The sequence below is a fragment of the Hemicordylus capensis genome, chromosome 5 (genome assembly GCF_027244095.1).
Source record: "Hemicordylus capensis ecotype Gifberg chromosome 5, rHemCap1.1.pri, whole genome shotgun sequence".
In the NCBI taxonomy this organism is placed as follows: Eukaryota; Metazoa; Chordata; class Lepidosauria; order Squamata; family Cordylidae; genus Hemicordylus; species Hemicordylus capensis.
Genome location: NC_069661.1, coordinates 75,480,561 through 75,507,347, shown reverse-complemented (window position 1 = coordinate 75,507,347; position 26,787 = coordinate 75,480,561). Strand labels below are relative to the sequence as shown.

The 26,787-nt window shown below is 43.1% G+C and overlaps 1 protein-coding gene across 10 annotated transcripts in view; it reads right to left on the bottom strand.

The window, feature by feature from the left end:
• PALLD (palladin, cytoskeletal associated protein) overlaps positions 1 to 26,787 on the bottom strand; it is a 329,355-nt gene that overhangs the window by 86,333 nt on the left and 216,235 nt on the right. Inside the window, exon 1 of one of the 10 annotated variants that reach the window (XM_053257745.1) lies at positions 7,502 to 7,656. The exons of 8 other annotated variants lie outside the window; for them this stretch is intronic. The gene's annotated coding sequence lies outside the window, so the exon portion shown is untranslated. Of the gene's footprint in view, positions 1 to 7,501; positions 7,657 to 26,787 lie in introns of those variants that run through there. One more of the 10 variants, XM_053257744.1, reaches the window with a different exon arrangement.

The following is a 26,787-nucleotide window of genomic DNA, read 5'->3' as shown; positions in this document are numbered from 1 at the left end:
AAGAGTTTGGTATCATCTGCAAATTTGGCCACCTCTCTGCTTACCCCTACCTCTAGATCATTTATGAATAAATTAAAAAGCACTGGTCCCAGTACAGATCCCTGAGGGACCCCACTTCTTACTTCCCTCCATTGTGAAAACGCTCCATTTATACCTACCCTCTGTTTCCTGTCCTTCAAGCAGTTAGCAATCCACACATGTACTTGTCCCCTTATCTCATGACTTCTATGTTTTCTCAGGAGTCTTTGATAAGGACCTTTGATGAAAGCTTATTGGAGGTTCAGGTATACTATGTCAACTGGATCACCTTTATCCATACACTTGTTGACACTCGCAAAGAACTAAAAAAGATTTGTGAGGCAAGATTTACCTTTGCAGAAGCCATGCTGATTCTCTCCCAGCAGGGCCTGTTCTTCTATGTGCTTTACAATTCTATCCTTGAGAATGCTTTCCAACAATTTGCCTGGAACGGACATTAAGCTAACCCATCTGTAATTTCCAGGATCGTCCCTGGATCCCTTTTTGAAAATCAGTTTTAATTTGCTATTTTCCAGTTCCTTTCCTTTCCATTTCCTTTCCAGTGCATAAAGCCACTGTAGTGCTCAAGAACAGTGCTAATACAGGAGGCCTTTGTTATCTGCAGACCCAGCACCCGCAGTTTTGTATCGCTACATTTGGGCCACAGAGGCCCAGGTTTTTTGTGTGTGTGGGGGGCAAAAGTAGAGTTATCTTCACACATCTGCGGTTCTTGTGTGGCCAGAAATGACTTTTGATATCATTTCCTACTGCCATTTTGTAATGCTGAGCCATTTTGTGGCTCTTTACTGCAAAAACATAAAAACCTCAAAAAAAGAACAAAAATCTGAGGATTTGGAAGTTTTGAGGACATTGCTGGAGAGCTGGAAATGTTAGAGTACAGTTTGAGCAATTCACAGTGGTGCCTACATTCGTTCCAAAACACTTTCAGTACAGATGGCACACTTCCATTGCTGACCAGAAGAACTTAAATTCAACCCTTCAGGTAAGTCCCACGTAATTACAATCAATCAGACTTGTTTCCAAGAAAACCCACTGAAGACCAAGATGCCTGTAATCAAAACAACACTGTTAACAGCTCCAAAGCTGGTGTGGCTTCCCAAAAGGAAAGCCTCACATATTTCAGAAAAGAAAGGAAAGTGTTCATAGAGCAGTAATTTCCTATAATTAATCAGTTTCCTCAATAAATGGTTTTCTTTTCCTACTTGGGACCCATGTCAGACTCATTCTCCGATCAGATGTTTCCTTAATAGCCTGTTGGACTGCACAGTTTTCAACACCCACTGAAGGAAAAGCCAGCGAGGTGATGCAAGTAATAACAAAAAGGCATGCAAATGTCATGCCAAAAAAAAGCCAAAAAACCCCACAAAAAAACCCCAGAACAAGAATTCTTGTGACACCTCAGGGCAGTGGCAGCCACTCAGTAAGGGCAGGAGCCTCTCTTTGACACAAGAAAGAAAATAAAAGGAACACACCCTGGGGGTAATTTAAAACTAAAAAACTTTACTGTGTCCAGCTAGCCAGGGGAGAAAATAAGAAGCTGGGCATGCTGTGTGGGAGGAACTTCCTGCTTCCTCCTCTCAGCTACTGCAGCTTCTTCCCGGTGCTGCTACTGAGGCAACAACCTGCTAATCAAGGCTATTCCCTCACCTCATTGCTTGAAGCATCCTGAATCACCACCTCCCTGGATCAGACATCAAAGGGCAAAAAAGACAAGTGCACCCATGTCTCTTTTGCCCCTTTATGTCTAATCCAGAGAGGCGGTGATGCAGGGCGCCCAAAGCAATGGTGTTGCCTCCAGTAGCAGCATGGGAAAGAAGCTGCAGCAGCCAAAAGGAGGGATCAGGAAGTTCCTCCCTCTCAGCAGATCAGCTTCCTCTTTTCTCCCCTATTAGTTTCTTTCAGGGCTGACTGACACCAGGAGTTATCTTTTACCAGCCATGGGCTGTTTTCTATTCTTTTTGGGTGGTGGTGGGTGGGAGGGTTGCTGGCTGCTGCTAGATTTGAGTAGCTCTAATCACTCAGTGGCTGTTGCCCATGGGTAGACCCATTGGAAACAATGGGCTTATTCACATGTAAAATTTGCTGTGTGGCTTTTGCAACTAGCATACTTGCTCCCACCCACCCACAGTTCCATATGGCAGCCGCCACCACTGCCTCAGGGTTTGAGCAGATGATTACAAATTAATGACTATATATCTAACAATATGCCCAGGTTTACAATGTTAATCCTTTACCAAAGATCAACTATGTATTCAACTGGGCATATCAGAAAGCCTGGTAACTGCTACATATTCACAAATGATTTGCTACCCTAGATTGAAAAGAAACCAAAATGGCATGATTTTTGCTTGGACAAATGGAGGAAGAGAGTAGAATTTTCAGCACTGAGAATTTGCACTTAAATATAATGGACTAGGAGCTACCACACACTAGCCCCCACCCATTCACTGATATTCCAAAATAGACTCTTCTTATGATATAATCAGGATTTGTCCAACAGGAGGGACAGTGTAAGCAGAGAGCGTTGCTTACTGTCCGGGCCCTAAGGCCAACAGCCTAGCAGCCCATTCAGAAGGGTTTTCTACCTTGGTACAAAATGAAACTGTCATAGAAAATAGCATTCAACATCATGTGTGAGAGCTGTGAACAGGATACCATTAAAAAAAATGTAGAGCAGTGGAGGGGTTGTAATTCTTTCAGACCAGAACTGTAGCTCTGGAGGAGGTGGGTTCTAAGCCTTTTCCTCCATGCCATTTTACTGATTAATGCCACTCTCTTGAATCAACTATCTGCCCCATGGGACAAAGGTTACAACTATCCACTTGACACCTGGATGTTTTGACCCACAGAGCAACTTTGGGTTAGAGAGTGATTTTAAAAATTAGGAAAACAGCATGCATAAGGGGGACTGGTTAGACTCCCTCAGAAATAAAATCCTAATCTAAATCACACTACCACTCTCTGTATGGCTATTATTAACACTGTTAGCTACTGCAGGATACCTTAGCAATGGCTCCCATATCATGTCTAGTTTGACCATTAAGCATCTTGCCAAGATTCAAAGCAATGCACAAAAAATAAAATAAATCCACCTTCTCTCAGGGAACTAACAAAAACACCAAGGGCACAAGACTGCCTTCTTCACTTAGATACGATTCTAGGTGCATTTCAAGTTAAATAACACTGGACAAAAAGATGCAAAGGGAACAATTAAATGCTTCATCCATCAGCCCGAATATAATGCAGGCTTTAAAAAGAAGTACACATTGATTTCCCTAATTGTTTTAGGAGATCCTCCCCTTTTCCCTATATGCTGCATCTAATGAGCAAGAACAAAAGCCACAGAGGCCTAGACTATACAGGTGAAACTCGGAAAATTAGAATATCGTGCAAAAGTCCATTAATTTCAGTAATGCAAATTAAAAGGTGAAACTGATATATGAGACAGACGCATTACATGCAAAGCGAGATAAGTCAAGCCTTAATTTGTTATAATTGTGATGATCATGGCGTACAGCTCATGAAAACCCCAAATCCACAATCCCAGAAAATTAGAATATTACATGGAACCAAGAAGACAAGGATTGTAGAATAGAACAATATCGGACCTCTGAAAAGTATACAGTGTACTATGCTTGATTGGCCAGCAAACTCGCCTGACCTGACCCCATAGAGAATCTATGGGGCATTGCCAAGAGAAGGATGAGAGACATGAGACCAAACAATGCAGAAGAGCTGAAGGCCGCTAATGAAGCATCCTGGTCTTCCATAACATCTCATCAGTGCCACAGGCTGATAGCATCCATGCCACGCCGCATTGAGGCAGTAATTGCTGCAAAAGGGGCCCAAACCAAGTACTTAATACATATGCATGCTTATACTTTTCAGAGGTCCGATATTGTTCTATTCTACAATCCTTGTCTTCTTGGTTCCATGTAATATTCTAATTTTCTGGGATTGTGGATTTGGGGTTTTCATGAGCTGTACGCCATGATCATCACAATTATAACAAATTAAGGCTTGACTTATCTCGCTTTGCATGTAATGCGTCTGTCTCATATATCAGTTTCACCTTTTAATTTGCATTACTGAAATTAATGGACTTTTGCACGATATTCTAATTTTCCGAATTTCACCTGTACTTTCACCACAAACCTATATCAGTTTTATACAAGTTTAACATGGTGTACACAAAGAATATTGGTAATTGTAATAGGGTAAATTCTGTTAGATAGTCTTAGTCCCTCTCATACAATGATAGTTCCTGTTATTTCATGAGAGGGAATGGTAGCTTAACTTAAGATGTAGATATGCCCTTAAAGCCACTTCACACAAGATTTCATAAGCAGATACAATTTCTGACTAGGATATACCTTTAAATAGGTGACAAATACATGTGTCTTGTCACATGTGGTCAGTCAACCACAGGCAAAGTGACATGCTCTCTAGGCGTGTTAAGGGAGATGGATCACACCTACATGCCACACCCACTCCAATCACTTGTCCCTATTTGAACCTGCCAAATAATCATGTGTGGACTCCCACTTGCCCACTAATGAACCTACATGCAAACAGCTCAGTGTGTCAAACTATGATACACAAAATCTTGGACTAAATAATGTAATTCATGTATTTAGTGTATAGCAAAATCCTTGGTCCCTGAACACCATTCTTTGCCACCCTTTTGCTCCCCCAAACTAGAGTCGGCCTACCTTGCACTCCTTTTTGAAGGCACACAGTGAGAAGATCCCATCCCTGGGGGAGGGGCAGGGTCTGGCAGTCACACACTGGCTACTAAGACAGGCCAAAAATTGTGGGTTCCTAAACACCAGCTGTATAGCCTTCTCTATAAATTAATCTATAAACAAGTGCCAAGTTTTGTGATCAGTCAAGCTGAATGGGCACGTGACACTGCACTGGGTAGTAAAGTTACTATCTCCTTTAATTTTTCCATAAAAATTATTGCTGGTGCTAATTGCTCTACACACACATGCAGCTGCACTCATATTGGAACAGTATAATGATTAACTCTTCATTATATTATTTTATTACATTTTTATCCTGCTCTTCCTCCAAGAATCCTAGAGTGACATACATGCTTGTGTTTATCCACACATCCACCCTGAGAAATAGGTTAGGCTGAGAGATAAGTGACCAGCCAAGCATCACCCAGTGAGTTTCATGACTGAGTGGGGATTTGAACTTGTGTCTCTCCACTGTCCTACCACTACAGAATTCAGAATTTAATTATATGGTATTAATATGTACAGTTCAACAATGGTTATTCAATTCTGTGATAGTTCAACATTATATTTACTAAATATCGCAAAACAATCTTTACTAGAAGTGAATACATGTAGGCCATTAAAATTAAGTTACAACACGAACAATTTTCAGAGTCTACCATGTTTCTGGCCTAGCAAAACCAAAGTGAAATGTTTATTCCTCAATGTATATAAATATAAAAATAATAGTTGTTACCAACTATGTGACCTGTGTTTCCATGTCAGTGGTTGTTAGTATTTCCTGCAGCTCAGGGTAACACTCTGGAAATATTCACAGTGATATGGCACTGCAATACAGCTTTTGTTGCATATTCATGCTAATGACACCCTTGTCAAGCAACTGTCCCCATAATTAGTATAATAGTCGAGTGACTGGCCAAAAAAAAAAGTAGTGTCTTATCTTTCCAAGAAAACCAAGCCCAAATTTTTAAAAGAAGCTCAAGTAATAAAAACAGACATGCATGTGCTTATTCTTTCTTATGGCAATCATGAAAAGAAAACATTAGTAGAAAAATCCTTTTGGAGGCCAGTCTGTAACAACTGCCAATGACTCACATAGTATCTAAACGTTTAGTCAAATTTCTTCAGAACAGATTTGCCAAAAGATAAGATTTTTTCAGGACCGACCTATTGCACACATTATCAGTTACTTATCCTAGTCTTTTCATGCTTAACATCTGTCTAGTTAATCACAGGCTCTTTTAATCTTTCCAGAGGCTGTCAGGCAAGGCGAACCACCAATAAGTCACACAATACAATTATTTTCGCCTTTCCCCATCCATTAAACACTTGATAATTTGTGTGTGTAAAATAAAAACAGATAATGTAACAAAAGCACAGATAAATGTGCTTTGGTGAATCCTTGCTAGGTGACAATTCTGCAATCCTTTCCCTTTCCGTAGGAAAAACAACAACATTAAAGTACTTAATTTGCTTATGTGTTAGATTAGTGTGGCTCACAATGCTACACAAAATATCCAGAAGAGTGGTTCCTTCATCCAAATGCTTTCTAAAAGACAAAACACATGCTCATTCCTATTTTTAGATTAGAGTTCTTCGTATTCTTTCATCTAATGCTGATTTAAACATTCCAAAAGCAGACATTGGTTTCTCTTTAAAAGCCAATGCATCCCTTTGCTTTCCAAGTTTCTGTAAACACTCATTTGTGTGTGTGTGGGGTGGGGGGGAGAGAGGCAAGCTTTACTTTTCCCAGCATTCTTTCTAATTAGGTGCTTGCTGCCAGGAAACTTTCACGTACTTTGTGTCCAGTTCTAACATTTAAACAAATGTCTACTGCAGTCAGCAAGATGGACAGCCAGAAAAACCAAGGCATTCTAGAGGCAGCTTCTCTCCAGTTCACAAAGTTACTGCAGTACTACAGACAAGCATTTCTATCAACAGCCTGAAAGACCCAAGACAACATACAGTAACGGAGCACACAAATTATCATTCCCCAAGGGCTGCTTTGCAAACCCATAAGGCTCCTACATAACTTCCTGAGTGTGTTAATGGCCATGAACAACAAGCTCGCTAAAATATGCAAGAGGGCTGAGGGGCCACTTTATGACAAAACACTCCTGAATCATTTATGAAAGCAAAGGGTTGTTTTGAAGATCTGGCCCTCCTAAAAAAAACCCCTGTGAATTATTGCTCTCTCTCTTTTTAATTGTCCTCACTTTTAAAACCTTTTAGAACTTGTTTGCGATAGCAAATGTGTACTTCAGCCTCTTTCTGCTTTCCCCTGTAGTATGGAAAAAAAAACCTCTTTTTGCTTCACATACACAATAAAAAGTGTGTTTTAAAATGCAAAATCTCTGCCTATGTGTGAAAAATCACACATGCACACTGACTAAAGCAGCTGCTGCCACACTGGCATCCCAAATGGACTTGAAAAAACTAAAGGGATGCCAAAGACAGCAAATAAAGTGGGGTTGCCAGAGCACAGCTCCAATTACAGAAAGATTAACTAATCCTGTAAGATACACAGAAAAAATCAATACAAGAAGAGCCTGGTCTTATTTCTTGGAGCAGCAACATACAAGATCACATTACACATTTTTTTAAAGGTTGTAATTGCTTTCATCTGCCACTCTCCATCCCTCTGCCTCACAAACTTACTTACCTGATATACAAAAGGCACCCGATATAAACAGAAGTCGCACACATAACTCTCTCACCTTACCTGCTCTGGGTCTAATTCACACCACCGTGCAACTTTTCCACATGAAGCTGCAGGGAGGCTAGCTGAAGCCGTAATACCAGCACTTTGGAAACTGAAGTGGAGTCGAGCAGGTACTCAATAATATATACAGATTAGTCAGAGGAGAGAACACCAACTTCATGACTCAGTGATTCTTCACTAAAGCTTCTAGCTCTAGCACTTTCACAATAAGAGTCCCTCAAAGTTCCCGAGACTACAACCAGTCATAGATAAAACACAACATTTGAGGAGGAAAAAAATAAAAATAGTAATGTTCTTTAACTTCTCTGGGGCTTCTTTTCTTTAGTCACAGTCTACGTTTCTCTTACTGTCTCCTTACAGCAAGCAAGAGTTTGAAAAGTTTTACTTGACCACGAAGGGCTGCTGGCTGTATGTTAGCAGGCTGCTGCAGCAATCTCTTTTCCATGGTGCCCTTGCGTCTGTTTCCATTACAAATTACAGAGAAATCTCTAATAAATCAAGCATGAGAAACAGGCAACCTGGGCTCTCTGGAGTTACTGTGTTTTAAAATGACAGAGGTAAAGAGTTTTGCCATGAGCACTGGGGTTATGCTTACAGCACATAGGATAAAGATTACATTTTCTTGTCTGCCAGATCACTTTCCGTAGGAAAAGCAAGTTACTCATCTAATGAAAACTTAAAAGCTGGGGAGGTTATGCTGCCATTCAACTATGTGGCTTTAAAAAAAGAACCAGTAATCCTATGCATGTCTACTCAGAAGTACGTTCTACTATGCTTGATGGGCTTACTCCCAGGTAAATATGCACAGGAGCCCAGTACAGTGTGAACCTAGGCATGTTTACTCAGAAGTAAATCCCACTGAATTTAGTAAGACTTGCTTCTAGGTCACCATGCACAGGATTGCAACCTAATTGTATGCACATTTAATCCAAACTCCCACCAAGTTAAATGAAATTTACACCAGTTGTAAGGGCACTCAGGATTCCAATCCGAGCCTTTGCTATATCAACTAAAACAAACATATTCAATCATCGTAACATTTACTCTGGAGTAGCTTTATTAATGTCTACATAATGAATCCCAAATGACTGGAGATTTAAGATTATGAACAATTTATAGTTTCATTAAAAAATACATACCATCAGAATTGTGCTGCTGATCCAGCACTCTAATGACCTTATGGACACAGAAGCTCATAAATACTTTGGAAAGCAATGAAACTGCTTTATACCTAGTCAGAACATGGATCCATCTAGCTCAGGATTGTCTGTACTGACTGGCAACAGCTCTCCGGGGTTTCAGACAGGGGTCTTTCCCAGACTTATGCAGAGATGCCAGGGACTGAATCTGGGACTTGCTGCATGCAAAGCATATGCTCTGACACTACAGTCCATTCCAAAAGGGGCCACTGGGTCAAGGCCAGCATGCACAGGATTGCAGGCATGGTGTGGCAGACATTGGCTGATGCACCATGCAATGAGCTGTGCATCCAGGAGGAATATGGGCTTGTTGCTTCAGTGCCAGCCAAGAGCCCATCCACACATCTCCTGACGGCACAGGCTATTCCATGCCTCCAAAACTGTGTCATCGTAGCTGCGCCCCACCTCCCATAATTCCCAGTGGGGGCTGTTTGCAGCTATGATGACACACAGTTTCAGAGACAGCCTCTGCCTTCAGAAGGTGTGTGGATAGGCTTTTGGCTGATGTGGAAGCAGCGAGCCCACATCCATCTTGGATGTGCCACTTATTGTGCAGGATGTCATTGACTTTAGTGCCTTGTCAAAACCCAAACACTGACAAAATGTAAGTGACATTAACATGATGTGCATTTTAGCATTTCCCCCTAAAATAAAGTGTGATGAAAAGGAAGCAACTATGGGATACACATCGGTAATCTGCAAGCCACATGGAACACTCCAATGATATGATGTTGACTTCTCATCAACTTTCAAGACCTTCCTGAAAAAAAGCAAGACCACCACCGCAAGACTGATTCCACATGCAGTCTCCAGGTACACTTAACAGTCAACATACAAAGCCACAGGACAGATTTTTTTTGTTTTCCTTTATCAGTCTCTGGAATTAAATTTCCAGCAAACTGGGGGGGGGGGGAGAAAGAGAAAGAGAGAGGGTCTGCTCTTGTGCTTTTAACATCAAGTCTGATATGCCCAAATTAGCAAGTGATGCTTTTCATAGAATGGTTAAGGTACAGATACAGTGGCTGGTTGAAAAATTGGCAACCCTGCTTTAGAAGCAGTAATGGATTTTTGTTCATTACTCTCTGGGAGAACACTGGCAACCCCAAACCACAAGTTTTGTTTCAGGACAGAAAGACAACATCCAGATACCTGCAAAACTTCAAAAGCAACCACTTGATCAACCTTCTCTAAAAAGATAGGCCAGAAACTAGTGGAAACTGACTGACAGTAGACTATTTTTAAAAAGAATACACACCAAAACAAAAGCAGATCAATATTATCTTAGAAATGGAAATAACTTTCAGCACACCACTAGTCCAAAATTACATTGCTTATTTCCATAATATAAATAACATGGTTATGTATTCCAAAAGATAAAATCTGTCACCTGAGTAAAGCAAACCTTTACTCAGCAAACCTTTACACCTAACCTACTCTAAAAAATTTAAAAATGTGAGTGATTTATTTGTTGTGCTTACCCAATAGAAATATATGTTTGAATAAAATTAGTTTTGCTAACAAAATCAACTTATTTCATAGCAACTGACTGATAGACACAAAACCTAGATATGGCACCATACATTTTGTTCACTTTAATTGCATTGAATAGCTATTTCAGGAAAAGAGCAGCTTCTACAGAGAATGAAGACTTATTTCAACAAATGAAGATGGCACAATTAAAGATGGTGGGTCTGTTCCAACAATACAGCCCAGCAACACACATAAATAGGAAGGGGGCTCACCAAGAATGCACCTGTTGAGATGTCCTCCAAAGATGTCCCAACATAGTTCCAAAATGCCCTTATTCACACCAAGTGTCCGTTCATCTGAATAGCCCCTAAACACTGAGGTCATTCGCACAATCAATAACTGTGTTCTACCTGGGGTTGGGAGCTGTGTGTGTTCCCACCTTTCGGTCGTGTGGAAGCAAGGTAGGAGGAAAACCTGGGTAAAAGTGGTTGAGGTGATTCTCACAAATGAGCAAATCTGGGCTAAGGGAGCCCAGCCTGGTTTTGCTCACTTGTGAGAATCACCGGGCCTGCGGGTGAGCCTAGTGGCTCCACGGTGGCAAGCCCACCTAAATACCCTCCCACTTAAATGAGGTTAACAGAGCAAGTGCTCTGTTAACCCCATTTTAATGACAGTGTGTCAGCCATGGAAGGCACACTAGGGGAGAGGGGCAGTGTTCGCTCTAACAGAGTTCCCCAGATATTGTTATGTTGACTACAATTCCCATAATCCCCAAGCAAAAGCGATTACATCTGGGGATTAGGAACATGGGAAGCTGCCATATACTGAGTCAAATCATTGGTCGATATAGCTCAGTATTGTCTTCACAGACTAGCAGTGGTTTCTCCAAGGTTGCAGGCAGGAATCTCTCTCAACCCTATCTTGGAGATGCCAGGGAGGGAACTTGAAATCTAGATGCTCTTCCATGGGCAGCTCCATCCCCTAAGGGGAATATCTTACAGTGCTCACACGTCTAGTCTCCCATCCATATGCAACTAGGGTTAGGGTTAGCTAACAACATAAGAACAGCTCTGCTGGATCAGGCCCAAGGCCCATCTAGTCCAGCATCCTGTTTCACACAATGGCCCACCAGATGCCTCTGGAAGGCACAGGCAGGAGTTGAGGACATGCCCTCTCTCCTGCTGTTACTCCCCTGCAACTGGTACTCAGAGGCATCCTGCCCACAGCCCTCTGACAAGTAGCCGTTGACAGACCTCTCCTCCATGAAGTTATCCAAGCCCCTCTTAAAGCCATCCAGGTTGCTGACTGTCACCACATCTTGTGGCAGAGAATTCCACAAGCTGATTATGCGTTGTGTGAAAAAGTACTTCGGTTTGTTGGTCCTAGATTTCCTGGCAATCAATTTCATGGAACGACCCCTGGTTCTAGTGTTTTGTGAGATGGAAAAGAATTTCTCTCTATCCACTTTCTCCACACCATGCATGATTTTATAGACCTCTATCATGTCTCCCTGCAGTCATCTTTTTTCTAAACTAAATAGCCCCAGGTTTCATAGCCTTGCCTCATAAGAAAGGTGCTCTAGGCCCCTGATCATCTTGGTTGCCCTCTTCTGCACCTTTTCCAGTTCTACTATGTCCTTTTTTAGATGTGGTGACCAGAATTGCACACAGTACTCCAGGTGTGGCTGCACCATAGTTTTGTATAAGGGCATGATAATATTAGCAGTTTTATTTTCAATCCCCTTCCTAATGATCCCTAGCATGGAACTGGCCTTTTTCACAGCTGCTGCACATTGAGTCAACACTTTCAATGAGTTGTCCACCATGACCCCAAACTTACTTTCCTGGTCAGTCACTGGAAGCTCAGATCACATCAGTGTATACTTGAAGTGGGGTTTTTTTTGTTCCGATGTGCATCACTTTACACTTGCCAACACTGAACCACATTTGCCACTTTGTCACCCACTTTGCCACCCAGTTTGGAGAAATCCTTTTGGAGCTCATCACAATCTGTTTTGGATTTCACTACCCAAAAGAGTTTGGTATCATCTGCAAATTGGGCCACCTTGCTGCTTACCCCTGCTTCTAGATCATTTATGAATAAATTAAAAAGCACTGGTCCCAGTACAGATCCTTGGGGGACCCCACTTCTCCATTGTGAAAACTCTCCATTTATACCTACCCTCCAACTGTTTCCTGTCCTTCAAGCAGTTAGCAATCCACACATGTACTTGTCCCCTTATCTCATGACTTCTATGTTTTCTCAGGAGTCTTTGATAAGGAACTTTGATGAAAGCTTATTGGAGGTTGAGGTATACTATGTCAACTGGATCACCTTTATCCATACACTTGTTGACACTCGCAAAGAACTCCAAAAGTTTGGTGAGGCAAGATTTACCATTGCGGAAGCCATGCTGGTTCACTCCCAGCAGGGCCTGTTCTTCTATGTGCTTTACAATTTTATCCTTGAGGATGCTTTCCATCAATTTGCCTGGAACGGACATTAAGCTAACCAGCCTATAATTTCCAGTTCAGCTAACCAGCCTGTAATAAACCTAACCCTGCTTAGCTAAGGCGACAAGTCATGCTTGCTACCACAAGACCAGCTCTCCTCTGGGAGTTGCAGTCAACAAAATCTTGGAATCCCTGTTAGAGGGAACACTGGAGGGAGGATCCCAGGAATGCACTCTGGGGCTTTGGGGTCGGGGTACCGTGTGGCAGCGCTTCCCTTCACCCGACCCACGGAGCTGCCAGGCAAGCTGCCACTCATCTGGGCAGACAATCTGCCCAACCAAGAAGGGGTGTATGATCATCTGTGGGGAGAGTGAGTCAAGCCCGCTTTCCCTGCTGAACCCCTGTCGTCTCTGCACACCGATCGTGTGTAGAGCCTTATTGTGTGGAAGCAAAGTAGGAAGAAAAGCTACCCAGATTTTCCTACTACCTTGCTTCCTCATAACCAAGAAGTAGGAGTACACACAGCTCCCAAACCTGAGTAGAGCACAGTTTTTGATTGTGTGAATGTCCTCACTGAGAGTTTAAGTAATGGTGCTTCATTTAAAATTCCTTCATTTTAAGCACACTGTTGACACTCAGCTGTACTTAACCCAGACATAATTATGACATTGTACCTGGAGCACACATTTAGGGGCCATTCAGATGAATGGCCTCCACAAACAATCAAGGAACATGCTGGGAGAGCATTAGGATGTCCAAGGAGAACGTCCTGATGGGTTAGAGTTGGTGTGCCCCCTTCCTTTTCATGTGCACTGCTGAGGAATATTGTGTGAAACTGCCGAAACTATCAATCTATTACAGATCTTTCATACAAGCAGCCCATATGGTTAAACCTCACATTTTTACCTGGAATACAGCCCCCTTAACTTCAATCAAAATTCCAAGCAAGCATGGAGAGGGAGCACATAGGTGAGTGGGCCTAAGCACAGACTTTAATATATGATGTCCCAGGTTCAATTGTTGGCATCTGCAGTTAAACTATCAGGTACTAAGTAATGGAAAAGACCTCAGATAAACCCTGGAGAGCCAAAGCTCCTCAAAATAGACAATACTGATCTAGAAAGATAAGTCTATTTCAGTATAAGGAGTCCCATTTGTTCATCGCTCCTATCCTATACACACTCACCTGTGAATAAGCCCAATTAAACATAATAGGATTTATTTCAAGTGTGAAGTGCAAGTGCTCCAAAAGCCAGAAAGGTAGATCTGAGGTATTGGTATTCACATCACATGTCAAAAACTATGCCAGTTAACATGAAGTGTTACCTTGTTTTTTTGTTTCAACACACAAAGTTACTTCTACTGTGTTTTAACAAAGGGTAATTAGGATTACAGAGCACATTTCAGGTGGGGTTAGGCTCTATTGTATTGACAACCATGGAAACTAAGCAGAATGTCATAGCTTCCACTGGATTAAGTTCAGCTGAAGTGTCAACAGTTTGCCTTTACTGAAGGAATTTAAACTACGTGCTGGTATTCAAGGTAATTCACACACACAATTGACCTATAATGATGTAAATGTGCCCAGACCTTACCAACACCCTTACTGTATGATGCTTAGACTTGTTTTGTGATGCAAAAAAGGGGTGTGTGTATTTAGGTTTCTAGGTTTTTCCTTGCAAATTGAGTTCCTCTCATAACACAGTTACAATTGCTGTGCTTTCAATATTTATATACTGCCTGATGTGTGCATCCCTAGATGGTGTGCATGATTTTAAAAAACAGAACAAAAACAAATTAAAACCATTTTATAGAGTAAGAACAATAAAAACAGTTTAAAATTAATTTTAACAAAAAGCCTGAGCAAACAAAAGACCCTTGAGGGTCTTTTTAAAAGCAGTCAGAGATAGAGAAGCTCTTATTTTGACAGGGAATGCAATCCAAAGCCCTAGGGCAGTCACAAAGAAGGCCCAGTCCCAAGTCACCACTGAATAGAATTGCCATCTCCCCGGAATTCCTGGTGGCACCCAGATTTGGGTTCCACTCAGGTCCTGGATTTCACCTGGATATCCCCAGGTTTTACCCGGAGCAACTGATTTGCCCAGATTTCAGTCACGGCGCCTGATCTCCTTTGCAGCTGGCTGGGAGAGCTGAGAGAGCAGCCTGCTTCCGTCTGCAGACAGTTGCTTCATGTCGTCACAGGAGCATGAGTTTTGAAGAGGAGCTGGGCTGGTGGCAGCCACAGTTAGGTTCTCTCCCCTACCCCCACCCCCACCCCCACCCCCCAGCAGCAGCTGCTGCACACATGTACCCCCCACCAGCCACCTCTGCCATAGTCTCCTCCAGTTGAGTGTCAATCCACGTGGTGGTGAAGAGGAAGTGGTATCTGCCCTGCCTCTGTAGATACCACACCTACCCGGGCAAGGGCAGGAGGCCAGCCTGGGTAGGAAAGCAGCTCCCTCCTTGGCCTCCCTGTATCATCCCACCATCCCCAATGCTGTAGGCTGCTGACGCTTCAAAACCACCTCCCTCTGCATCCCCGCTGGCTGGCTCTGAGGTGGCGGGTGGGGCCCCGGGGCAAACGTGTGCAGCAACTGCAAGAGGAAACTATGGCAGAGGTGGAGGTTGCCTCACCAGCCCTGCTCCTCCTCAAAGCTCAAGTTCCTGTGGGTTGTGAGGAAAAACAGAAACACACACACACAGAGACACAGACACACACACAGGATGGTCTGAGAAACTACCATTCTCTGCTTTCCCACTGGCTCTGAGGTGGTGGGTGGGGGCCAACGTGTGAGGCAACTGTAGGACAAGAACGTTATATGTAGAGCTGGCTGCTGAATTCCCCACTCAGTCCTCATCACTATTCCCTCTAAGGCGTGTGCACGCTCACAGTTTATTGGATATCTGCTCAGTTCATTTTAGATCCCGCTCAGGTTGAATCAGGAAGGCCCCACTCTGAATGCATGTGCGCATACACTGCCTTGATACTGCCGCCCAGAACAAAACTCATTCCACACAGAGATGAAAAGAATTAAGAGGGACCACTGCTCCTCATGTTGTGTTCTGCACTGCTTGAACTGGATACCAACCTAGCACCAGATTGGGAGGGTGGGGTGGAGAGATCTCTTTCTTTTAAAAGCAAACTCACACAGCAACAGTTCAAAACACCCACTTCTCTTCCTGGATATGATCAGGCTTGAGGGCCTCAGCAGCCCACCTGAAGCAGAGGGAGTGGAGAGCAAGCTGCAGCAAGGCACGGCCACACAGATGTTTATACTTTCAATAATATTCAAATTAGTTGCAGCACAATTTGCATAATGTGCCAATTAGGCTGCCCAGATTTGGGAAGACTGAATATGGCAACCCTACCACCAAATAAGTTGGTGGCAACTGTCATCTGATCTCCCCAGATGATCTTAATAGGCGGCAGGGTTCCTGGCAAAGGAGGCACTCTCTTAAGTACCCTGGACCCAAGCCGTTAAGCGTTTTATAGGTAATGACCAGCAGTTGTATTTTGCTCAAAACCATAATGGCAGTGAGTGCAGTTCTTTTAAGATGTTATACAGTCCCTTTGGGTTGTTCAAGAGATCAGTCTGGCTGCCACATTCTGCATCAATTGTAGTTCTGGGCTACATACAAAGGAAGTGCCACATAGAGTGTATCACAGCAGTCAGGCCTGGAGGTTACCAGCATTTGCACCACAGTTTTAAGGTTTACCTCCAGAAATGGGTGTAGCTGACGTATCAGCCAGAGATGATAAAAAGTGCTCATGGCCTTCAACCTAAGAAGCCAATGCATGTTTGGGATCCAGGAGCATTCCCAGGCTATGTTCTTTCAGGGGGACTGTAACCCCACCCGGAACAGGGAGATCTAAGCATCTCTTGAGTCTTGATTCCCCACAATCAGGACTTCTGTCTTATTTGCATCTATATATTTAATATGCTTAGTTGGCATGCGTGTCCTGAATTTGGTGGCGGAACTCTCACGAGAGCTCTTGGCATTGGGTGAGAGTTTGGAAAAAAATGGCGGCGAATGGTGGCGGCGGGCTGCAGTACGGCCTCAGGAGGCAGCCTCGGCTGGCCGGCGGAGGTAGGAGGCCTGGCTGTCCTGGGTAATGGGGAGGCAGCGTCAGTGTCAAAGCCCAGACTGTCGGCCGGGGGCAGGAGGCAGTGGCGGGATGGTCGACTTGGCCATCCTGAGTAAGGGGAGGCAGCGGTGGGATGGCAGGCCAGGCCCTCCCGGGTAAGGGAGAGGCGGTAGTGGCAGCTATGTTGGGGCAGCTGCATTGGGGAGGCAGCAGAAGGCCTGGCCACAGCAGAGAGGCGGCGGCCCTGGCCACAGCGGGGAGGCAGCAGTAGCAGCGAGGAGGTGGTGGTGGGCCAAGCCGCCAGGGTGAGGAGGCGGCTAGGACACCAGGCCAGAAACCACGGTGGGCGGGGGGGAAGAAGCAGGCTGGATGGGGGGAGGCAGGAGGCAGCGGGACGGACTGGCCCTGGCCTGGGTGGCACTGGAGGAATTGAGTGGGGAATGGGCAGTGGGGCAAAGCCCCCACGCCTGTTGCAGCCTGGGATGGGAGGGAAACATGTGGCAGTCAGCCCTGGTGCCCGTTGGAGGCCAGGGCGGGAGAGAAACGGGCAGCGGGGCTTTCCTGTTCACTGCTGGGAGCAGGAATGGCGGAAGAGGGGTCCTTTTTGGCCACCCGCTGCGGCTCTGTGCAGGTTGTAGTGGGGAGGGGGGAGGAATGGAAGGGGGGAGGGCAAGAGAGGGAGGGGGAGAGAGAAGAGACCAGGCAGGAGGGAGAGGGAGAGGGAGGGGGAAACAGCCGGCCCCAAGGAGCACACAGATCCTCTGTGCGTGGTTGGCTAGTTCAACTTTAATTTGTTATCCCTCATCCAACCCATTACCACCTCCAGGCAGGCATTTAGAGAAGTTATGCCTTTTCCTGATGAGGTTGATATGGAGAAATAAATTTGAGTGTCATCAACATATTGATAACACCCTGCACCAAATTTCCTGATGGTATCTCCCAACAGTTTCATGTAGATGTTAAAAAGCACTGGAGACAGTATGGAACCCTGCACAACTCCTTATATTAATTCTTACTTTGAAGTGCACCAATATCCAAGGGAACCACTATAAATCAGTGCCAACCAATACCAAATCCCTCAGGCAACCCAGAAAGATACATAGTTAATGGTATTGAAAGCCAACAAGAGATCCAAAGGTATGAGAGTCACACTCCCTCTGTCAATACTTAGTTAGAGATCATCCATCAGGCTGATCAAGGTAGTCTGATGTGTGAGCTGTCTCACTGAGCCGGCCCAGTTTGGGCTGTCCAAGTTCGAACTGAACCTGCTCCCCAAAAGGGTGTTCATAAGGGTGAGTTTGAACCAGATCCCGCCCCCTCAGTTCAAAGCATCTTGCCCAACCATGGAAAATTGGAGATGTGTCTATAATTGGCTAACACTAAGGTTTCTTCAAGTATGGCCTAACTGCAGCCTCTTTAAGGCAAGGAGGCATCATGCCCTCCCTCAGAGAAGCATTTATAATATTTCCCAGATCCTCACTAATAGTACAATTGCATGATGAAATATGCCAAGTTGGACAAGGGTAAAGGAACAGATGGTGGATTGTACAGTTTGAAGCAGCCTGTCTACATCCTCAGGAGTCAGAAACTGAACATGATCCAATCTGATCCCATCAGAGGAGTTGCTGGACACCCCCGTAGTAGACTCTGCAAGACATGTAGAATCCAGTTCTACCTGAATATGAAAGATTGTATCTGCAAAAAAGTAATTAAAGATGTCACAACGGGTAAGCAATGGTTCCAAATTCAAATTCATGGGGGAGGGGCACGTACGAGCCTTCTCACAATCCTAGATAGCTCTGCTGGACATGAACCTGCAGACACAATGCAGGCAGAAAAGAACCCTGCCTCCAACCTTGGAGAAGCCGCTGCCAGTCTGTGAAGACAATACTGAGCTAGATGGACCTATGGTCTGACTCAGTATGATGATGATGATGATGATTTCCATTTTCTATCCAGCTCTTCCTCCAAGGAGCCCAGAGCGGTGTACTACATACTTAGGTTTCTCCTCACAACAACCCTGTGAAGTAGGTTCGGCGGAGAGAGAAGTGACTGGCCCAGAGTCACCCAGCTAGTATCATGGCTGAATGAGGATTTACTCGGGTCTCCCCGGTCCTAGTCCAGCACTCTAACCACTACACCACGCTGGCTTTGGTATTTGGCGTATTTGGCAGCTTCCTATGTTCCGAACCGCTTTGATGCACATATTGCCTGAATATAGATCTTCAGATGTGCTCTATGTAGTAATCTGTTAGATTCTTATCGAGTCTTTCTCCACTTGAGCTCTAGTCATCTACCTTTTTGCTTCAGTTCCTGTAATTCTTCTGAATACCACAGGGCTAATTTTGAAGCAGATTGGAAAAAACACTTAGAAGCAGTTGTGTCTACTGCTCTAGTGAGTTAGTTATTCTTTGTTTGCACCAGAGCACTGACAGAATCACTAGCAGAGCCAACTCTAAACCCTAGGTTTAGAATAGGATTCCCTTCCAAGTCTTCTTGGAATCCTATTGTAGCCAATAACATTCTCAAGAGGACCAACATAATGGATACTTCACCCCTGCAGAGGTGAGTTGTGCTTGTGAGCCCTACCTTAACCAGATGATGGTCTGTCCCTGACAATGGGGAAGTGACAGGAATCCCCATCCATTTAATACTACCCTGATCAGAGTATAAAACCAAATCAAGCATGTGACCAACATCATGCTTCGGTCCAGAGACTACTTGGGATAGGCCCACAGTTGTCACTGACACTATGAACTCCTGGGCCACTTCTGACAACCCAGTCCCTAAGTGAACATTGTAGTCCCCCCACCAGGCATCTGGATGACTGACAATACAGTCTGTTGAAGAAAACAAACAGAATACCCATACACAGTTTCACTGAAATGAAGTAGAACCAGGACATTTCCAAGAGACAAAAGCCCTTTTCACATGTTCTGTTCAACTCTCATACAATCTGTGACAGTCTACACAGGCACAGATGAATGCAATTAAAGCAATACATTTCCCATTGTATCATGCATTTGAAGGACCTCTATCCAGGTTCACTTAAAACTATCAGATGTACAGTCATTCACAAAAAACCTTGTACAAATGTACAGACATCTGAATGTAGGTACAAGATAATGTCTGAAAAGGGCTAGCGGATTATGGATATTTTAGAAATATTTGAACAGAATTCCATTGTTAACCTATTCAGGGTGATAAAGTTCTATATGGTGAAGGGTTATTGTAGATTCTCTGTTCACAGTTTCAGATATTTGTGGCTGGATTATATATACCTGGTTTTCATTATTGCAGGGGTGAATTCTTGCCATTCATTATTCGTGGGCGCCCATGTCACACTTTCAGTGGTATTTCCAGTTTGGAGGCACTTCTGGAGACAGTGTGGAGCCATGTTGGGTCTTTCCCCCCAGAATATGGTGGATTCTTTGGCAGAATTCAGAGGATTTGGGGGTATTACTGGAGGAGCTGAACAGCCCAGGGCACAGTGCTTTTAGTTCTAATTTTTCACACTTTTTAATGCACTGAGGAACCAAACCCTATCATTCCCATAGGAGCAAGGTTTCAGTCATGGTTTCAGCATTCACAGTGGTAGTGGAGAACATAACACCCATGATAATCGAGGGCCTCCTGTACTTTTTAGAGAAAAGAAGGATTTGGACATCTAGAATCCTTAACTGTACACAATGACAATGTCCTGGCTAAAAATAACAAATGCTTTCACTTAGGCATTATTCATTCTAATTAAAATAGTCAAACAGTTATCCTTCCAAGCACTCTCACCAGTAAAAAAATATTTATAGCATTGAAAGTGTGCTCTAAGCAATGAAAGGATGTTTTAAATACTTTCAAATGATATTAATTATAAATTCAAAAACTTGTTGTGCTATGTGCATTTTCTGAACTGCTTTACGAGGATACAAGAGCATTCGAGGTAAACAAAACTGTACAAACCTATGAATACCCAAAAGTGAGTGGCAATGAGTACAATAGGAGTTACTTACATGCAAGTGTGTATTGCAGCCTAAGAAACATTGAAGGTTCACTACTACTTTGCACAACTGAGAAGTTAGGATTGATGCACATGAAATTATCTACTTTCGAACTCACTTTGGAATAAAGACTCTTGAGTAGAAGGCAAATTCTAGTAGAATTTAAATAGATCCTTATATTCATAAGATTCTTTTTAAAACACATGATTCCTCAAAACAAACATCTAATGAAATATTCATTTCCACGAATTGCTTGGTAAAAATCACTGATCTGGTGCTTTTGCATGCTACAATGGTCCAAAAACCTTGACCTGAAGCATGGATTCTCATGGATTCTTTGGATTTTTACAGAGCACAGAGAATTCATGCCAAATTGTGAATTGTGGGTGCACCACAGAACTGCTTGAGAACAATGGATAGTTATTTTTATGTCACAGTATGTGGACAGAAGTATGTTCTATCATTTGAGGAGAGATTTGGAAGGGACGTAATCAATGTAAAAACCATGAAGATTTGTGATCTGGATACATGTTTTTGTGCAATTTTGTTACTAAACATCCATTTGTGTGTCAGACTGATGGATAGGGAAAAACAGAGTGTGAGTGTGTGCAGATACACGAGGCTGTACATGGAACAGCTTCTGAACATATGTGGAATGCTTTTCCTTTACCTTGGCCAGGCACTACTCTGTGGGTAGAGGGCACGGTTACAATTTTGTTAAGGTAAGTCAGGCAAGTATATATCTGAACATGTGCCTGGCACAGAAAGAGAAGGTTCTGGCACTGGTTTTTCTGTATGCAATGTGCACATACACACCGCATCCCCCACAGGAACCCTGTCGTTTGTTCAGTTTTTGTTTCCACTGTAAAATTCATCCCAATTGCATTACTTCATTACTCCCCCCCACACTCAGTGGTTAATTTCACCTATTCATGCATACAGGAGAAAATAAAAATGATCCACCTAGGGACACTGGGGATGAGTGAAACCCTACCCCATTGACCTCAATGTCTGATCTCAGTCAAGTTGTGTTGCTTTCAACTGTGTCCTAGATTTTCACCATTTCTTTGTCTGACAAAGCTTAACCGGATACAGAGCCACCGGGAACTGAGTCAGAATCCTATTTGTAAGTTTCCAGCTAACACATTGCATACCCCCACCATGGCGTCTGTGTCGTGGCAACACCAGTGTGTGATAGAAACCCAGAGGAACGGTGACATATACTGCCGAAGAAGGATTACATATACTACCTGCTGAGTAGCCATCCTTGCTGAGCCGACTGCTTGCTAATAGTCAGATATGATCAGCTGATATTTTGACAGTGGGGGCTTAGACTGAGGACATCTTCCTTAAATGGGAGGAAGGGGAGCGGGGTGGTAGGTCTGAATTCTCTACTGACTTCTTTTGCCAATGGATCTGTGTTGAAGAAAAGGTAGTTCCAATTTTATGTTGGATACAGCCAAAGGCAGAGAGCCAAGCGTTTTAGCTGGACATGGCATTGCACTCTTGCAGGCCTGCAAAAACTACTCTTCAGGAATCTGAATCACAACTAGAAATTGCATTGTCTGCTTGGATGAATTCAAACATGAATGTATTCGCTTCAACTATGCTCTGCTTGTATATTTTAAAACCAATATTACAAAGACTCTTTGGTTGTCTCATCCAAAGCAAATGGACCCCTATAGCAAGAACTTCTGGCCTATATAGATGTGCAAGGGGCCCCACATGGCCCATGAGCTACGAATTGCCTATCCCAATTGTCTAAGTGTGCCTAGATTCCTAAAAATAATTTGGCATCTAATAATTGTATATTTTCTTTTGGATAATATAATTTAAACACGTACAAACACTATGCAATATCTAGATTAGTTGGTCACTTAAATCAATAAAAGAAATTACTCATGACTAACTAGTCTGGATTTTGCCCGCTGATAAAGCTACCATGAGAAGTCAGTAGAAACTAGACCAAGGACCTGCTTGAGGAAACAAATATATAATAGATAAGTTACACATGGCAGGTAAAGAACGAACAACTGGACTTTCAATTGCTAAACCCCAGTAGGCACTGCTAAGCTACGTGCCACTTGTTCCCCCTCAACATCACTGTACACATGAGAACAGAGGAAGTTGCCATATACCGAGTCAGACCATTGGTCTATTTAGCTCAGTATTGTCTTCAGACTAGCAGCAGCTTCTCCAAGGTTGCAGGCAGGAATCTCTCTCAGCCCTATCTGGGTGAAGCCAGGAAAGGAACTTGAACCCTTCTGCTCTTCCCTGAGCAGCTCCATCCCCTGAGGGGAATATCTTACAGTGTGCACACATCAAGTCTCCCATTTCTATGCAACCAGGATAGACCCTGCTTAGCTGAAGGGACAAGTCATGCTTGCTACTACCACAAGACCAGTTCTCCTCTCTACAACTGGGCATGGTATTATTCATTAGATACACTGAAGTTACAGCTGCTGAAAGTGAGACACACACAGAAGGAAGGAACGAGCAACACAGAACTGATACACTCTTCCTTCTCGACTGAGCACTTACCCCTGAATTTAGCAATCTGTTTCATTAGTGAAGATGTACCCTAATCACTTTTAACTGGAAAAGGACAAGAGGAATGTGTTTCCATCCAGATGGCAAATCAGGACCATATACATTTTCATGATCTTCTTTCCTTCCCTGGTTAGCATAAAGCTGAAGTTTAATAAGGGAATTGTGCTGCATATCACTTTTCAAACAACTCCACAAACAGGCCGAACCTTGGGAAGCACTGTGATTTCTAGCACACCAGATTCAACATATATTATCGTTTTCTCTTGTGAGCAAAAAAAAGGGGGGGGGATGGAGTTGTGTTTACTCATATTTTCAATGTATTTTAAATGCTTTTAAAATAGGTACAGGGCATGGTAGGCTAGAGTGCCAACCAAGCAGGAAACAAACCCAACATCTTACCGGTTTTGTTTCGTTTCTGAAGCAGCTGATAAAAAAGCAAAAGGCATGTTCCTTCCTTCTTTCTTTTATGAGCTATGCAAGTCAGAGGATAAGTAGCTTATGAGTTAGCTCCACAACTAGAACCACTAGATAGCCAAATTCTGGTGCTATATCTACCCATGGACTAATTCTAGCTGCCTCCTCTTGACCCAGAAGGCCCTACCCTTTTACAACTGCTTCCCTTGTAAACATGAAGAAATATTATGCTGGTTTAACTAAGGCTTTTTTCAGAAACAACTCCATCTTTTCTCCTCCTCCTTTTTCTTTTTGACTTCACCCCTCCACTCTCTACAGGATCCTCACTAGGACAAATGTCCAAAAAACAAAAGATTACTAGATAGAAAACACACCCTTAGCTCCACCCTGCCAAATACCAGTATTTTTTATTTCAAAGGTTGGCAACACTCTTTAGTGGGACAAAGGCAATGGGATAACTTCTTTAAAAACTGTAATCTCCCCTCCTCCACCCCATATACAGGGTGTCTGTTTTAGTACTCCAAGTGAAAACGGTCTAAGAACGGGGGGGGGGGGGGGACCTTTAAGAATAGAGCTGTTTGAAAACTTAAGCTCTGCTTGGAGTAGTTATTCTTTTCCGCCCACTTCATGTTTACTAACAACTGCATTACTTTAAACAACTTTTGGAATTTAAGTACAGTGAGATCAGCAAACTTTGGCATCTTCATCTAATTTCTCCTATATGAAAGCAGTGCGGTTCCAACTTGTATTTTCAATGTTAAAACAGAGAGCATAAGATAACCAAGCTCTCCATTGGTTATTCTAATTATTTCAGTCTGTCTGTTTCGGTTTAAGTTTTCAGTCTAACTCTTGCTGTCCCATTAGCTTTTAGTAGAAGTGTTATCCACTATATTGTTCCTTAAGCAGAACAAACCTCTGCTGCAAAACGTGACCAAAAAGTAGTGTTTTGCTTGAGTCTGTTAGAGTTGCTGACAGAGGATTAAAAGGATAAAGACAGATTTATTTCCTGCTCTTTCCATACACTTTGCTACACAAGTACTTATTCCCTTTCCCAGCTCTCCTAAAATCCTTAACATGCTTGTATTGTGAAATACCATCGCTCTAACTTCCTTATTTGGTTGACACAACTGTTCTTTGTCTTGTTCAAACATTCTGGTGAAGCTGCACGCCTCCCTTCCATCCACCCCTACACCCTCTATTTCAACCCCCCTCTCCTTCATACACACACAGTCTGGCTTCAGGCAGGTCACTCTGACTCAGCCTCCTTTGCGGCTCACAAACCAGTCACACATCAGTTATGCCCATTTATGGAGTATCTTCCCTTTTGGAAATCAGCAGGGCAACAGGGAGTTTTCAGCTGTTTGGAAAGGTTGCGCTGCTGCATACAATGGAATTAGCACAAACCATAGACTTTCATTTTACACAGTCTTCTTGTTTTGCCCAGGAATCAGAGCAAAAAGAAACAAGTGGGTGTCTGTGTATGTAGGAACACTGCCTAATTACATCTCAAGTGTAGATCACTTTTCTAATGTCTTTTCAGTTTAGTCATATTTTTTAAAAAGACAATCCTAATATGTTTACTAAGAAGTACATGCAATTTCAGCAGGACTTATTCTTTAGTGACCTACATTGAGGAGGAAATTTGGATTGCAACCTTAATCTTTCAAAGATGAAAGATGCAAACATTAGGGGCTGGATCAGATGACCCACTTGCTGCCCGGTCCTAGTTGTGGGCTCACAAGTCACCCCCACCTCCACCACTCTGTGTGCCATCTCACTGCTACCTGATCACACAGGATGGTTCATTAAATATTAAATTTGCATGTTTACAGACAGTTCAGTTGAACCACGCCTTGTGTGACCAGACAGCAGTGGGATGGCATGCCAGGATAGGGGAAGACAAGCACATCACACCCCTTTCCCAGGCTTTTAGGATGGGCTGACTGCTGTTTCATCCAAACCAGTCCATGCTATACTTTTCACTCGGATCCATATTGTTTAACATGCTGTGACACCAGTGCCAAGAACAGGAATCGGGGAAAGAGTGAGGGGGATAATTCTGAGCTTCCAATGAGACCTGGACTTTAAAAAGAGGCATCTGAAAGTACAGTTAAGTATTTTAGCCCTGATCAACTTGTCTGGGCAAAGTGTAAGCCCTCCTATGAATGCTACATATTTCTAGGGAACATCACCTGGGATGGTGCAATGATTTAAATCTAATAATTTAAGACTAGGTAATCCACTCAACAAAATGTTTCTCAGGCACACACACTCTGCATCAAGCAACAGATTTCAAATCAAAGGGGAAAGTGCTTTTGCTTCTACACTTCTCTATTCACATTTGATATAGTCATGCCAACCCTTACTGAGCCTTCTTAAATATAATTGCAGTGCTACCAAGACCCAACAAGCCATGTTGGTTTGTTTGTTTGTTTTTTAAGGGGAATGGGGGAGGATTCTCACACACACACTCTTCTAGGACAGTAGTTTCCAGACCTTTCAAGTTTCAGAAAACACATTTACACGTTGATTTGTCTGCCAAGAAACCTTGTGCGTTGCAGAGAATTGTAGGAAATATTCTAGGATAGACACTCAGTTCATGTAGAGTGCTGGCCAGGCCTATAGCATGTCCTCCAGCATACCACAAATGAAAATGATAAACATCTTTATCAACACTGCTGTTCTCAAACTAATTAACATTGCATGAGCCCTGCTCTCTTTACATATTGCTTAAGGCTTTTCTCCACTTGCAGTATGCTGTATTTACTCTGCAACAGCTTGTTCTGTTAGGCTTCTGAAGAACACTTGTAATAAACTGACCATAACACTTCCTTTTTTCTAACACTTCAAAAGGTTTAGTAGAATGCTTAACCTCACAATGGATCTGATTGTGCTCACTATAGAATAGCTGCAACTTAAACACATTCAGTAGCATTTACTGTTAGGAGCACTCCTACTCCTTACTGTTAGGAGGATATATGGAGGGACAGAAGAGACCTGAGTGCACTGTAGTGCATGTGTGCACACACTAACACACTTTTCAGAATGGCATCTCCAAAAAGCTAAGTAGGAACAAGACAGTAATTTGGTGCAGACCAGAAAACAGGGACAAT